This window comes from Nerophis lumbriciformis, linkage group LG12 (genome assembly GCF_033978685.3).
Source record: "Nerophis lumbriciformis linkage group LG12, RoL_Nlum_v2.1, whole genome shotgun sequence".
In the NCBI taxonomy this organism is placed as follows: Eukaryota; Metazoa; Chordata; class Actinopteri; order Syngnathiformes; family Syngnathidae; genus Nerophis; species Nerophis lumbriciformis.
The window spans coordinates 34,207,085-34,221,368 of record NC_084559.2 but is presented as its reverse complement, the minus strand read 5'-3'; the positions used below and the strand labels follow the sequence as shown (position 1 = coordinate 34,221,368).

Here is a 14,284-nt window from a genome sequence, read left to right as displayed (position 1 = left end):
CAACAAATGAAAAAACTGTTAAATGTTCATTTGTATATAAAAAATGTTTTAATATGCGGAAAAGTTGTAAGGGTAAAAGGGTAATGAAAGGTACAAAATATATTTGAAAAAGTCTAATTAACTAAAGCTTTCACAACGCTCTGTTGAAGACCTGTTCCAATCAATGTTAATACAGGTTGCCCATTTAACAATGAAAAAATGTCATCAAATATGTCTGTCCCATTTATTTAGTTTATAAAATGTAATCTTAATCTGTGTGCTAACCATGTTTCTGTGTACAAACGTCATTAATTTTGTGTCCCGCTGCCAGCCATTTTGTGCATGATCGTATTGAAGAGATTGTCTTTGTACCACAGCAAATTTTTAATTGTGATGAGTACGGACTTTTCTGGAAAAAATATGCCAAAGAGGTCTTATTTCACATTGTCTGAGAAGCCTAACTCGTTCAGCGGCGGCTCTTCCAAGGCACAAACGGCCCCTCCGTTTTCTGTCTTTGTCTGGCTCATGAGGACCTTTGCCGCTAATGTTATGTTAGTGGATTTTACTTTTTAAAATGTTTATTATTGTAGCAATATGGTTGTTAAAGTAGGATTTTTGTGATTTCTGATCGTTTGTAAGGCACCAATGTGTTGGCAAAGCAGCACATACAGGACAGTTCAGCTTGTTTTTTGTTGTTTTGGCTTGTTAATAAAGACAGTTGGTTATCATCTCATTATGTTTGATTGATATACAATGCTCTATAGTATTTTATATTGTATTCAGAGTGTTCTTACATTGTTGCAGTGCATAACAAGGAAGTGCAAACGAAAATCAATCGACGCTGTCAGCGCTGGACGTAAATGGGAGACTGATTGGCAACCGGGTGAAAGTGTGTCTCGGTTGCCAATCAGGCAATAGGTGTGGATGCCTGTGCACGGCACGAGGAAGTGAATATACAAAATAGGAGCACACGAAGAAAAAGCAAACATTAGTCCAAAACAGTCACGTGACACAACCAATGGCAAAAAAAAAATGGAATTCAATTGTTCAATTTGGTAGAAAAAAATCAGATAACAGACATAACAAAAAACTTTAGTCATATAATTTGGCAAATTTTTGTCATCATCTCCAAACATCTTTTTGATTGATGAATAATGAAAAGTCCAAAATATCAATGTAAATAGGATGTAATGTCAGCCATCTCCCCAGTGCCATACTCGACATGCAGCCCCATATTCTCAATGACTGTAAAGATTAGCATGTTTTCTTCAGGCAGTCGTCTTCATAAATCTCCTTGGAACAGCAGCTCTTTCATTATCCAATTGGAACCTTATTTGTTTTCTGTTTAGCCGTCAAAGGCGGCTTTGGATTAGCTTTTCTGTATTTAAATTCCATTTCCTTTAGGGCGGTTTCTTAAAGTTCGATCAAAGACGGTGACCCCAGTTACCGCCTGCATGTTCTTCATTTGTTTTGCGCTTTTTCTGTTTTCAACACAATGTTTTAAAAAAATGTCTGTCTTGACCGCTTTAATGTTTTCCTTGGTCTACAATTATGCTTGCCTTTTACAACCTTCCCATGTTGTTTGTACTTGATCCAAATTTTAGACAGCTGACTGAACAACCAACATATTTTGCAACATTGTGTGATAGTTTATCTTCTTGTTGGAGCCATATTTCAGTCAATCCACCTGGTGCAACAGCTCTACAAGGTGTGAGCGCACATCCATCCATCCATATTCTGCTGCTTGTCCCTTTCGGGGTCTGGAGACAGGTGGGGGCTGGAGCCTTCTCAGCTGCATTCAATCGGAAGGCAGGGTACACCCTGTGTGAGCGCACAAAACTTTCAAATACTAACCCCCAATGTTATTACTTCCTGATCATTTAAGTCCATGCTTCATACTAATGTTAATAACCATTATTGTTTTTAGGTCTCCATTGAACACAGTGAAAACTACAAATTAGGAGAATTAATATCTATTTTTCAGGCAGCAAATTCCTCATTCATTCTGATATATGCCACTCTTAATCTTAATTTCGGAAAAAAAATTCAAATTGCAACAGAAACACTGTAATAATCAAGTTATAGAGGAAATGTTTAGACAGAAATACATATCAAAAGACACTAATGCAGAGCAGGAGATTGTGCTAATAATGAGCTAACAAGCTAGTTAACTCATACATCACGTGGGTGATGCACAGTTTTATGCTAATATTAGTTAAACATCTCAAACTACTCAGTAATGGAGGTTGGAACAAAAAAAAACTATTTACCGTGAGCGCCCTTGACCAGTTGTATAAAGATTATAACCTTTTTCCTCATGTTCCTGTTACCTGTCTGTTTGTTACTTCAATAGTGTCTGACTGCTGCTCTTATTCCTTGTGTTGTACTCTGCATCCACCTAGCGGCCAACGTGGGTACTAACAGGTCACAATAAATTAAAAGTTAATTGCGTCAATTACGTCCCAGCATCGTTACAAGTTTAGTTTCACTACATTACTCGGTAGTGTGGTCTGTGGTGTTGCCGTTTTGTTCTTAGTAGTTGTTTTTTTGTTTTGTTTTTTACAACTAATAGCTTTTCAGTGCTGAAGCTACTTTGTGGCCAAGCAACGTCCACAGAAGCTAAATGTTCTGAGGCTTTTCTAAACCTTAAACGCATCTCTCACGTTTTACGTCACTCGTGTGATTGAAAAAAATGCCCGCGAATTGACTGGCAGAGACATCTTCATGTAAAACAACATGGCCGTCTCTATACAGGTTCATGTCACTTACCGAGACGCTCCTGTCGACGTCCAACACGAATTTATGGACACGCATTGAGGTATTTCCCTAATAAATGAAATAACATAAGTCAATTACCAGCTGAGTTATAGTAGTTATTAATAACGTAGTCACTCAAGAAGAAAACAGCATTAGCACTAGCTAGCAACATGTCTTAATTGGCAGCAACATATTTAATGTGTTGTGTGTTAATAGAATGCGGTAAATAAAAGAAACAATTACAAGTTACTGAATTACAATGACCAATTTAACTAACATGAACCAAAAATAATTATTAATATAAAAAATGCTACAGACAATACCCCATAATGACAATGTGAAAGGTTTTTTTTTAATTATGTTTTTAATTTTTGCACATTTAAAGAAAAAAATCACGCATACATAAGAAGTGAAGGTCAGATGAAGTTTCATGAACATAGAACCACTTTAGCCAATAAGTTGTATACAGGCATGTAACTTTTGAACGGAAGTGAACGAAGTGATGGGCCTCCAAACCAACATTGCTAATGTGTTTTAGGATTTGCTCACATTTGGTTTCTTTTGTTTAAATACGCTGAGTTGGTGCTTTACGAAACACTCGTAGCAAAAATGTGTTTTAAGAAATACAAATATCAAGATTATACTTCAATGAGAAATACCGAACGTTAAAGGTGTATTAAATCTGTAATGAAATGATTACCGCAAACTCTGCTCCCTTTGACTGGAGTGCGTGCTACTTTTCTTGTCTTTTTCGTAAAATATTGTACTCTTCCGCCCTTCTTAAATATCTCTAGAGCAGGGATGTCAAACATGCGGCCTACAGACCTGAACAGGTTCAATCCGGCCCACGAGATGAACTTCCATCCATCCATCCATTTTCTACCGCTTATTCCCTTTGGGGTCGCGGGGGGCGCTGGAGCCTATCTCAGCTACAATCGGGCAGAAGACGGGGTACACCCTGGACAAGTCGCCACCTCATCGCAGGGCCAACACAGATAGACAGACAACATTCACACACTAGGGCCAATTTAGTGTTGCCAATCAACCTATCCCCAGGTGCATGAACTTGCTAAGTGTAAAATTGAGCCACATTTTTAAATGAAAGTAACTGCTGTTTTAAATGTGTCCATTAGGTGTCGCAACAGCAATTCTTTTCGACAAGCAAATCATTTATACCAGGGCGAACAAGTATACCAAACAAGAGGTACACGGTAAAGAGGGGATACAACTGCTCCCCCTCAACCTAACGTAAAACAAACAGAAGTACAAAAAAACAATTGGTAACCCCACTTAAAATGCTGAATGAGACACAGCACTTTGATATAGTTCTGTGAAAATGATTGTCTTCTGTGCAAATTTAAAAGAAAGTGAGGCGTGTCTGATTTACTGGAATACTGTCAGTCTTTTAAGTTTTTAGTTTTGGTTTGTTGACATTGTTCACACATTGCACAGCTTTTATTTTTCTATCAATACACAGGGACCCTCTGAATAATTACTACCTTAGTTTGTATGGTTTGTTGAGTTAGCACAGGATTAATTGATTAAAGTTTAATTGCTACCGCCTGAATGCAGCTGAGATAGGCTCCAGCATCCCCCGCAACCCCGAACGGGACAAGCGGTAGAAAATGGATGGATGGATGCTTTGTAGATACACTGAGATGAAGTCTAACTTCAATGTGTTCTTCATGGTGTTTTGTCAAGAGGATTATTTGTGATATGTACATTTTCAGCATGTGCTTGTTCTATTTTGGGCCGTAGTAAAACAAAGAAAACAATCTAAAGTTGTCGTAGTGGCCCACGTGGGAAAAGATTTTCCTCCATGCTGCCCCTGAGCTAAAATTAGTTTGACACCCCTGCTCTAGAGGAACTCTGAAGAAACATTTATCCTTTTCGCGATTTGAACGGCTTGTACAGCTGAAAATAACAAGCGTAGGGCATTTTTCTTCGAGAAAAGCGAAATGGCGCCTATTACTCATTGAGAACAGACACCACGCGTATTTAATAAGCCGAACGTCATTTAAATCCAAGCAATTGCCCAAAACCTCATTTACACTTCTGTTGCATAATGTGCACCTTCGACCCCCCAAACATAAATTCACGCACCTAGTTTGTGTTCACAAATATACATATTTTTTTTATTACAAAACTATATGATCCTAAATAACACAAATGACACAAATGTAATGTATAAATAGGCATAAAAAGTAATACATTTTTATTAGCGCAAATTCTTTGAATACTAACCCCCAAACCTTCTCTCCCCTCGACACAATCACAAAAGGATATACAATTATAAATAAAAAAGGGACTAGAATATGAACAAAATATAATACTGTGCATTATGTACAACTCTACCATGTAGCTCCCCTAGTGATTGTGGCCTTAAACAACCTCATAATGTTTTGTATTATGAGCTGGAACAGTGACACTATTATTGCTGCTGCTGCTCCTGTGACAGCGTAGCTCCTCATCAGCCATGTTATAATTTTTGTTCTGCTCATCCATGGCCATTGATCTCCACTGTGGACACAACAAATATGCAAATCCTCCAGCTAAACCGTATTTTCAGTGACTGCTGTCATCACTTTGGCGCTACTTCTGATGTTCATGTCAGCTGCCATGCTTCGACCGGTTCTCTCTCAGGAACATCATGAACGCATTGGGCGGTTTCTTCATGTAGTCCTACTTTTCATACCTCTTCCTCCTTTTGCAAAAAGACAGATTAATCACACATTCTGCCATTGAAAATAAAATAAAAAACCCAAACTTACTTTGTCTTGGATGGTTTCTGTGCAGGTGCAGTGACTTGAGAGGCTGACAAGATCTTGAAGACCACCTGGCCTTTCCTAAATGTACACATGCGTTATTACAAAAGGTGCAAAGTTCAAGGTGACTATTTGTACTCTAAGGTAGATTTGTTTTGCAGTGCAAAATGGAGAATGACATCTGCATATACATTAAAATAAACAAAAGTATTAACACAAAACAAATCACAACATGACATACATGACAAAGTACTTAACAGGCTGCCTGGGACCAGGACTGTAATTTAGGGATTGGGAGTAGCATCTTTCCAGTCTTTGTGGACATGCAGTGTTTCTAACGATTGATTAACAATAATATTAAAAACTGAGCTCAGTATTTTTTGCACAGAACGTAAGTAGCCGACCCAGGGCTGTACGCTTAGCTTTTTCACTAGTAGCACCTGTGCTACTAAATGAAAAAAAATAGTAGCACAGAATTTATTTTGTAGCACAGAAAAAAAATTGTGTTGCAATATGAAATGTCTTAATTATCACAATCTCATTATTAACACTCAAACAAGGTACACATGTGCACTTATACATATAGACACAATACCATAAGGCTTACTGTAACGCTCAATTAAACAGAACATTCCTAAACGGTGCTGTCGCTAATACGAGTGTAGGGCTTGGCGACATGGATCAAAACTCATATCCTGATATAGTTTGGCCCATAAACTAACCCATAAATGGAAATATTTGTTAATGTAACTAAATATCTCCACAATGCCTTGATTTAAAATTTTCGGGATTTATGGAGATCCCAAATATGCAAAAACAGGTACCAACAAGTAAGAAAAGTAGTTTGTACATAATAGGATCCTAACTTCAGAGGGGTTTTGAGATAACAAAAAAGAAAAAGCCTTGAAAATAATATAATAAATGTAAAATATAATCTCCAATCTTCTTTACAAAAACATTTAGTTATGCTCAATTCTTCTGCTAACAAAAACACAAAAAAACCAAAATGTGAAATAAAGTGCCCTGGTTTAAGAGGACATGTTTAAAGGTCAGCAGCAACATGAAAATAATTCACCTTTAACAATGTTGTTTTTATAGGTAAACATCATTATAGGACATACACACAAAGAAGTTTGCCAGGAACACCACCTGCCAACTGCTTCATAATCCTTGTGACAGGCTGTGTTCTTAAATTGTTTTTTAAAAAGTAATCAATTATAGTGATTTGTTACTTTACCAAAAATGTAATTCAATTACTAACAGAATTACTCTTTAATAAATGTAATTAATTACTAGGGAAATGTATTAATGTGTTACTTAAAAAATAAACTTCCAATATCTGGCATAATCATACTTGCCAACCCTCCCGGATTTTCCGGGAGACTCCCGAAATTCAGCGCCTCTCCCGAAAACCTCCCGGGACAAATTTTCTCCCGAAAATCTCCCGAAATTCAGGCGGAGCTGGAAGCCACGCCCCCTCCAGCTCCACGCGGACCTGAGTGACGTGTCAACAGCCTGTATTCACGTCCGCTTTCCCACAATATATATAAAGCGTGCCTGCTCAATGACGTTATAACTGTAGAATGATCGAGGGCGAGTTCTTGGTTTCTTCTGTGGGTTTATTGTTAGGCAGTTTCATTAACGTCCTCCCAGCGCGGTAACAACACACAACAGCAGTCATGGTTTATTCTACCGTAAAGCAGTGCGTCTGCCATAAACAGCAATGTTGTAATATATTGAGTTGGAGGCAATAACCAGGTGAGGTGATGAAGTACGTCTCTTTACTGTAGACTTCAGAACAGACTCACACACTTGACGTCAGGTGCGCAACACCACGTAAATCGTTGGCCAACCAAAAAGTAACCCCAGTACGCTATAGCCAACATTCACCAGGAGATGGCAACAGACAAACATAGATCACTATTACATTCCTCCCCTTTTAGAAATACTCAAAATAAATAAACAACCCAACCAAAAAATGCAGCAGCTCAATTAAAAAACTACTTAAGCCACATTCTTTTTTTTCTTTTTTTAGTACTGAACTCTTAACCCTCATTTGTAAACAATAAAATGCTTATTATACAAACAGTATTTGTACATCTTTAACACAGATTTTTATACTGTCTTCAGAGATTCAGTTTTTTTGGTGGTACTCGAAACCTTTCTGGGTACCTGCGAAAGGGTGTTCAGCATGGTTAGAAAAATAGTGACAGAATAGAACAAGGATGGACAATTCAACCCTTAACTCAATGAGTCGATGAGTGTTATGTGTGTGTATATGTGTAAATAAATGAACACTGAAATTCAAGTATTTCTTTAATATATATATATATATATATATATATATATATATATATATATATATATATATGAAATACCTGACTTGGTGAATTCTAGCTGTAAATATACTCCTCCCCTCTTAGCCACGCCCACCACCCTGACCACGCCCCCCACCCCCCACCTCACGAAATCGGAGGTCTCAAGGTTGGCAAGTATGGGCATAATGCAGTTGAGATAAGTTTCATACAAATATGACAGCAGTGTGTGCGTCTGAGTGTGCCTTTTGAAAGGCGGTGCCTGTTGCCTAGTGATGTGCGACATCAGCGAGTCTGAGTTTGAGCTGTTTTTGTTAGCTTAGCAACGGCAGTTTGTCGACTCTGATGGCAGCTCTTTTGAATCTTTCACTGGTTTGTGTTACCTCTGCTTAATAAATAGATTGAATGTGCTGCTATGGCTTATGTTCTTGTCAACAAACGGGGTATTGTTTTGATGACAAGTTTGTCACTTCAATCTTTGATTTGTTGTTCAATATTCTTTCTGACCAAAGGAGTTACTAGCGTGCAGTGCAGTTTGTGACAAGTGGTGGTGGAAAAAAACGTATTTTATTGACCAGTTCCTTCAACTATGATCTTGTTTCATCCGTGTTAGAACACAGAGTGCATGTGGGATCTAGGAGGAGCAGCCCCGCTCCCCTCTGTACATGGTGCAGGAGGAGTGGGGGTTAGAGGTGGGATACACACAACAAGTGAATTTGCCGCACCGTAAAGTCCTGCAACCACAAACCGCGCTGGCTAAAGTTTTCATGCTGGACCAAGCTGACCTAAGGTTGTTAGCAGCCATCTTGTCTTCCATTTGGGACTTATAACTCTGTCAATATTTAAATTTTCAGCTCCTTAGAAGCCAACTGAAGACCTAACCCAGAACCTTGTTGAAAAGCAATTTTCTTTTTCTGTATGCTGGACTTTACGGACCTAGCGACCCATGGCTTGGTATTGGTGGAGATTTTAGCCCTTTTACTGAGAATAATGATATCTCAGAATATGAGCAACTGTCATCAGTGAGTTCATCCAACTCAAGTAGAGAATTGCTGGAACACATCCCAGTCAGTGCAGTCAAAACAGTCCTGCAGGGAGAGCATAGGTTCTTCTGACCATACTTTCACCTCCCTGGTTTGCACCTTTTCCATTTGTATAAGAGTCTGGTAGATGGGCAGAAGGTGCACACAGTTATGATCCGAAGATCACAAAAGGGGAAGGGTGAGAGATTTAAAATGTCTTTAACTGACTTCTCTATTGCATCATCTTCTTTACTTAAACACATTTGTGTATCTATTTTTGATAAACATTTTGCTAAATGTCATTGATTGGCTAAGGGGGATATGAGTGTGTGTGTTTACAGAAGTTTAGGTTTAATTTCGCCGTCACTGGAGAGCCATCGATTACAGCGTCTATTGCGAGGTAAACACCCGACACAACATCTGCGTTTTTGTTCAGGAGAGAGCACACAGAAACTAATACAAATAAAAACACAATAAATTAATAAATGAAAAAGATGGTTTGACATTAACAGACTCTTTGAATTTTAGTAAAACTAAAATAATGCAATTTGGTAACAGCAGAAGAAAAAGTCAAACAAATCTAAATAGATGGAGTAGTCATTGAAAGAGTTAAAGAAACCACATTTTGGGTGTAATGATGGATGATAAAATGAACTGGAAATCTCATAGAAAAATATACAACAAAGTGGCATGAAATACACCAATAATGAGACAAGCGGTAAAAAATGCATGGATGGATGGATGTTTTGGACCAAAAATTACTCCATATTCTCTACAGCTTGCTAGTTCCACCATATCAATTATACTGCAGAAATATGTGGAAAAGACATTAATTTTTTTGTGATTGTTGGGCCAAAGCTAATAAAGATTTTGGCAAAATGCGGGTAACAATTTTAGTAATGTCTTTGGTCATTCTGGGTTTTTTTTTTTACATTTATTGCACCGTCGAGTGCTGGTCACGCAACGCTGTGTGAATGTTGCAGCAGAATGTGTCGAATACGGCTGCAAAATTATACTTCGGCAAAATAAAAGCATGTTTTATTGTAAGTTTATGAGCTGGAGTGTGTTTAGAACTATATTTAGACATTATTTTGTCTAAATATATGATTAATTCAACAGTGCCCCTGCTGGTTGCAGCCAAGCAGTGCATTTAACAATGTCTCAATTGCTTCAACATCAATTCAGTTATCAGGGGGAAAAGAAGAGAGGAGGGGTATAGTTTGTTACATACATATATATATTTTTTTTTTCGAATGAGACTCACAAGTTGATGTGTCACTGAAATAATGTTTTATTTGTGATCTACTCACTAGGTTGTACAAGTCCTTCTGAGCAGGTTCCAGGGGACAAGGAGGAGACGAGCAGTCTGCAAGAACCTTCACAAGGGTGCTGCTGATCTCCTCCCATGTCATCCTCTCGATGGCACCCTGGAATGTGTGCATGAGCTGCTCCATTCTTGAAGGTCTCTGTTATAATACACAAATAAGACATGATACGTTTGATCAGGATAAACAACACACACCACACTATACTGCTCAATTAATGCAACAGGTGTCAGATTTATATGGCACTCAAGCTTCTAAATCCGTAGAAACTGCTGTGTTAGCGATCTTACACTTTTTCTGTAGAATGAGAGAATCCCTCCTGCATCAATGACATGTCCCAAATATTGAAAAAAATGCACATTACTATTAACTCCTAAATTATGGCTTTTTAATCTTTTGAACTCCTAGATTTTTTTGTGTGAGACCTCACTTTTCCCGAATGCTGCCGCCATGACGCAGTCTTTCTTGTTGCCTCGGTTTCCGAGGGTTTCCTCTTTGATAAAAAAATTTTACTTTACTAAACTCCAGCTTTATTGCCAAATTCTGTATTGTTTTATCAAAGTTGTGTAACATGTGTTCATCGTTTTTTGGTCTCAAAGTGCACTCTATTAACATTAACATGTTAAACACAACACTCTTGATTCCGTTTCAAATAATAATACAAACCCCGTTTCCATATGAGTTGGGAAATTGTGTTAGATGTAAATATAAATGGAATACAATGATTTGCAAATCCTTTTCAACCCATATTCAATTGAATGCACTACAAAGACAAGATATTTGATGTTCAAACTCATAAACTTTTTTTGCAAATAATCATTAACTTAGAATTTCATGGCTGCAACACGTGCCAAAGTAGTTGGGAAAGGGCATGTTCTCCACTGTGTTACATGGCCTTTCCTTTTAACAACACTCAGTAAACGTTTAGGAACTGAGGAGACACATTTTTTAAGCTTCTCAGGTGGAATTATTTCCCATTCTTGCTTGAGGTACAGCTTAAGTTGTTCAACAGTCCGGGGGTCTCCGTTGTGGTATTTTAGGCTTCATAATGCGCCACACATTTTCAATGGGAGACAGGTCTGGACTACAGGCAGGCCAGTCTAGTACCCGCACTCTTTTACTATGAAGCCACGTTGATGTAACACGTGGCTTGGCATTGTCTTGCTGAAATAAGTAGGGGCGTCCAATCGTCCATGGTAACGTTGCTTGGATGGCAACATATGTTGCTCCAAAACCTGTATGTACCTTTCAGCATTGATGGCGCCTTTACAGATGTGTAAGTTACCCATGTCTTGGGCACTAATACACCCCCATACCATCACAGATGCTGGCTTTTCAACTTTGCACCTATAACAATCCGGATGGTTCTTTTCCTCTTTGGTCCGGAGGACACGACGTCCACAGTTTCCAAAAACAATTTGAAATGTGGACTCGTCAGACCACAGAACACTTTTCCACTTTGTATCAGTCCATCTTAGATGAGCTCAGGCCCAGTGAAGTCGACAGTGTTTCTGGGTGTTGTTGATAAACGGTTTTCACCTTGCATAGGAGAGTTTTAACTTGCACTTACAGATGTAGCGACCAACTGTAGTTACTGGCAGTGGGTTTCTGAAGTGTTCCTGAGCCCACGTGGTGATATCCTTTACACACTGATGTCGCTTGTTGATGCAGTACAGCCTGAGGGATCTTAGGTCACGGGCTTAGCTGCTTACGTGCAGTGATTTCTCCAGATTCTCTGAACCCGTTGATGATATTACGGACCGCAGATGGTGAAATCCCTAAATTCCTTGCAATAGCTGGTTGAGAAAGGTTTTTCTTAAACTGTTCAACAATTTGCTCACGCATTTGTTGACAAAGTGGTGACCCTCGCCTCATCCTTGTTTGTGAATGACTGAGCATTTCATGGAATCTACTTTTATACCCAATCATGGCACCCACCTGTTCCCAATTTGCCTGTTCACCTGTGGGATGTTCCAAATAAGTGTTTGATGAGCATTCCTCAACTTTATCAGTATTCATTGCCACCTTTCCCAACTTCTTTGTCACGTGTTGCTGGCATCAAATTCTAAAGTTAATGATTATTTGCAAAAAGAAAATTGTTTATCAGTTTGAACATCAAATATGTTGTCTTTGTAGCATATTCAACTGAATATGGGTTGAAAATGATTTGCAAATCATTGTATTACGTTTATATTTACATCTAACACAATTTCCCAACTCATATGGAAACGGGGTTTGTAATAATTACGGCACTATTTATGAGAAAACATTTTCACCTGCTTTTCAAACACCAACCTACAGTTTGAGTTGGAGGAGACGTTATACAAACATGCTGAACAACGACCGTTATAAACACCTTTTCAGCAGGAATACTTAGTATGCCTATTTTCAAACGTAAATGACATTTTCAACCAGATACTTGTATTTAGTTGAATTATGTTTAGTTGTAGCAACACGGAGAAGGTCAGTAGATCGTTATCTAGTATTGTCGTAGGGAAAAAAAACATTTTAAAAGTTGATTTGATTCATGTTTTTAAAACATTTAACAAACAGTTACCTACCTTATCTTCCAAAATATGATTCTTCTGACGCTTAGGTGGATCAGCAAGTGTTAGAGCCCTAGGAAAGGGGAGATTTGAATGAAGATGGCCGGACACTTAGACAAACTTTAATGATCCATAAGGGAAATTGTTCCACACAGTAGCTCAGTTACAAAGGATAATGCAGGTATAAAGTAGACTAAAAATGTACGGTAGTAGCAATATAAAATATAACATATATGTAATATTTACATATTATATATACAATATATGGTATATACTGATATATTATAAGACAAGCGGAAGAAAATGGATGGATGGATAAAATAATACAGTATATTATATAAAATATAATATAATGTAATATATCACAATGTTGCAATGATGGCAGCTTCATCCAGAATGAATTTATATTCTTTTTACAAACAAAGTCCCTGCATTTACATTATGCAAGCAACAATAGTAAACTTTAATGGCGCATGTCAATTTACAATAACAGTCAAATAAAATAGATTCCATTTATCCACACAATTTCAGTGTCATCAGGATTCACATACATTTAGAAGAACTGCAAACCTCAGATACATTGTTAACATGTAATCTTCTCGCATCATATAGTAGAATATATACAAGTAAATATAAATATACTTCAACCCCAAAGAAACATACACGTGTGCTCCTTGCACCTCCACCGCCGCCATCCCACTGGCGGCCACGAGCACAGCAGTTCATTAGCATACTGCTACTTAGCACTCGACCTCGCACTTAACTTCGCTTGAAATGTGCCCAAAATGCGCCTAACATGTTCTAAACACATACACCGGGAGCAACACTAGAAGCAACAAGTCAACATACCTAGGGAAGGGGAGATTTGAATGAAGAAGGCCGGACACGATGTTGCAATGATGGCAGCTTCATCAAGAACGACGCATAGCTCCCACTGCAGTCTTGTAGACATAACTCATCTATGAGCTATCGTTCTAGCACATATGCCTGAATAATAGTTACAGGTATGTTTTGGACAATTATAATACAGTTTACACATTTTTAAATATTTATAATCATTTTACAAATTGAATGCAACTCTCATCAATTGCTAATTGTGAATGGTACTGAGCCATGGGGTGGTGGGTAAAGCGGTGCCAGAAACGTATTATTATTTCTTATATTAAAATTTCGCCTATTTTCTCTTTTTGCACATTAAGTATTTTAACACTTTTTAAACAAATTATTTCCAGTCAAATCAATCCACCACACAAGATTATTCCCTCGCGTTTGATTTACATTAGAATCATTTTCTTAAAGTTTAAATCCCCATAGAAACATGACGTCATGAACGTCCCGGCGTCTGCACTGATTAGTCGAAATCACATAGGATCCGCCCACTTTCTATTTCGTTCGTTCTCATTGGGTCAGCGAAAGCCAATCCAAGCTGGCTTTGGGCAAGAGGCGGGATAAACCAGGACGAGTTGCCAGCCAATCACGGACACACGGCCATGCAGTGTACGGCCCTTGTCAGAATCAACATATGCATACATTGGCATATACTGCTGTAAAAATAAAAGCACGCAGATATTTAGT

At 38.1% G+C, this 14,284-nt stretch overlaps 1 long non-coding RNA gene across 1 annotated transcript in view; it reads left to right on the top strand.

Moving 5' to 3' along the window:
• The first annotated feature begins 2,680 nt into the window (after positions 1 to 2,680).
• The window catches only part of LOC133623287 (uncharacterized), a 19,932-nt gene continuing 8,328 nt past the window's right edge, over positions 2,681 to 14,284 (top strand). Inside the window, exons 1-3 of the long non-coding RNA XR_009817870.1 lie at positions 2,681 to 2,797; positions 5,533 to 5,625; positions 10,152 to 10,300. This is a non-coding gene — a long non-coding RNA (uncharacterized lncRNA). The remainder of the gene's footprint in view (positions 2,798 to 5,532; positions 5,626 to 10,151; positions 10,301 to 14,284) is intronic.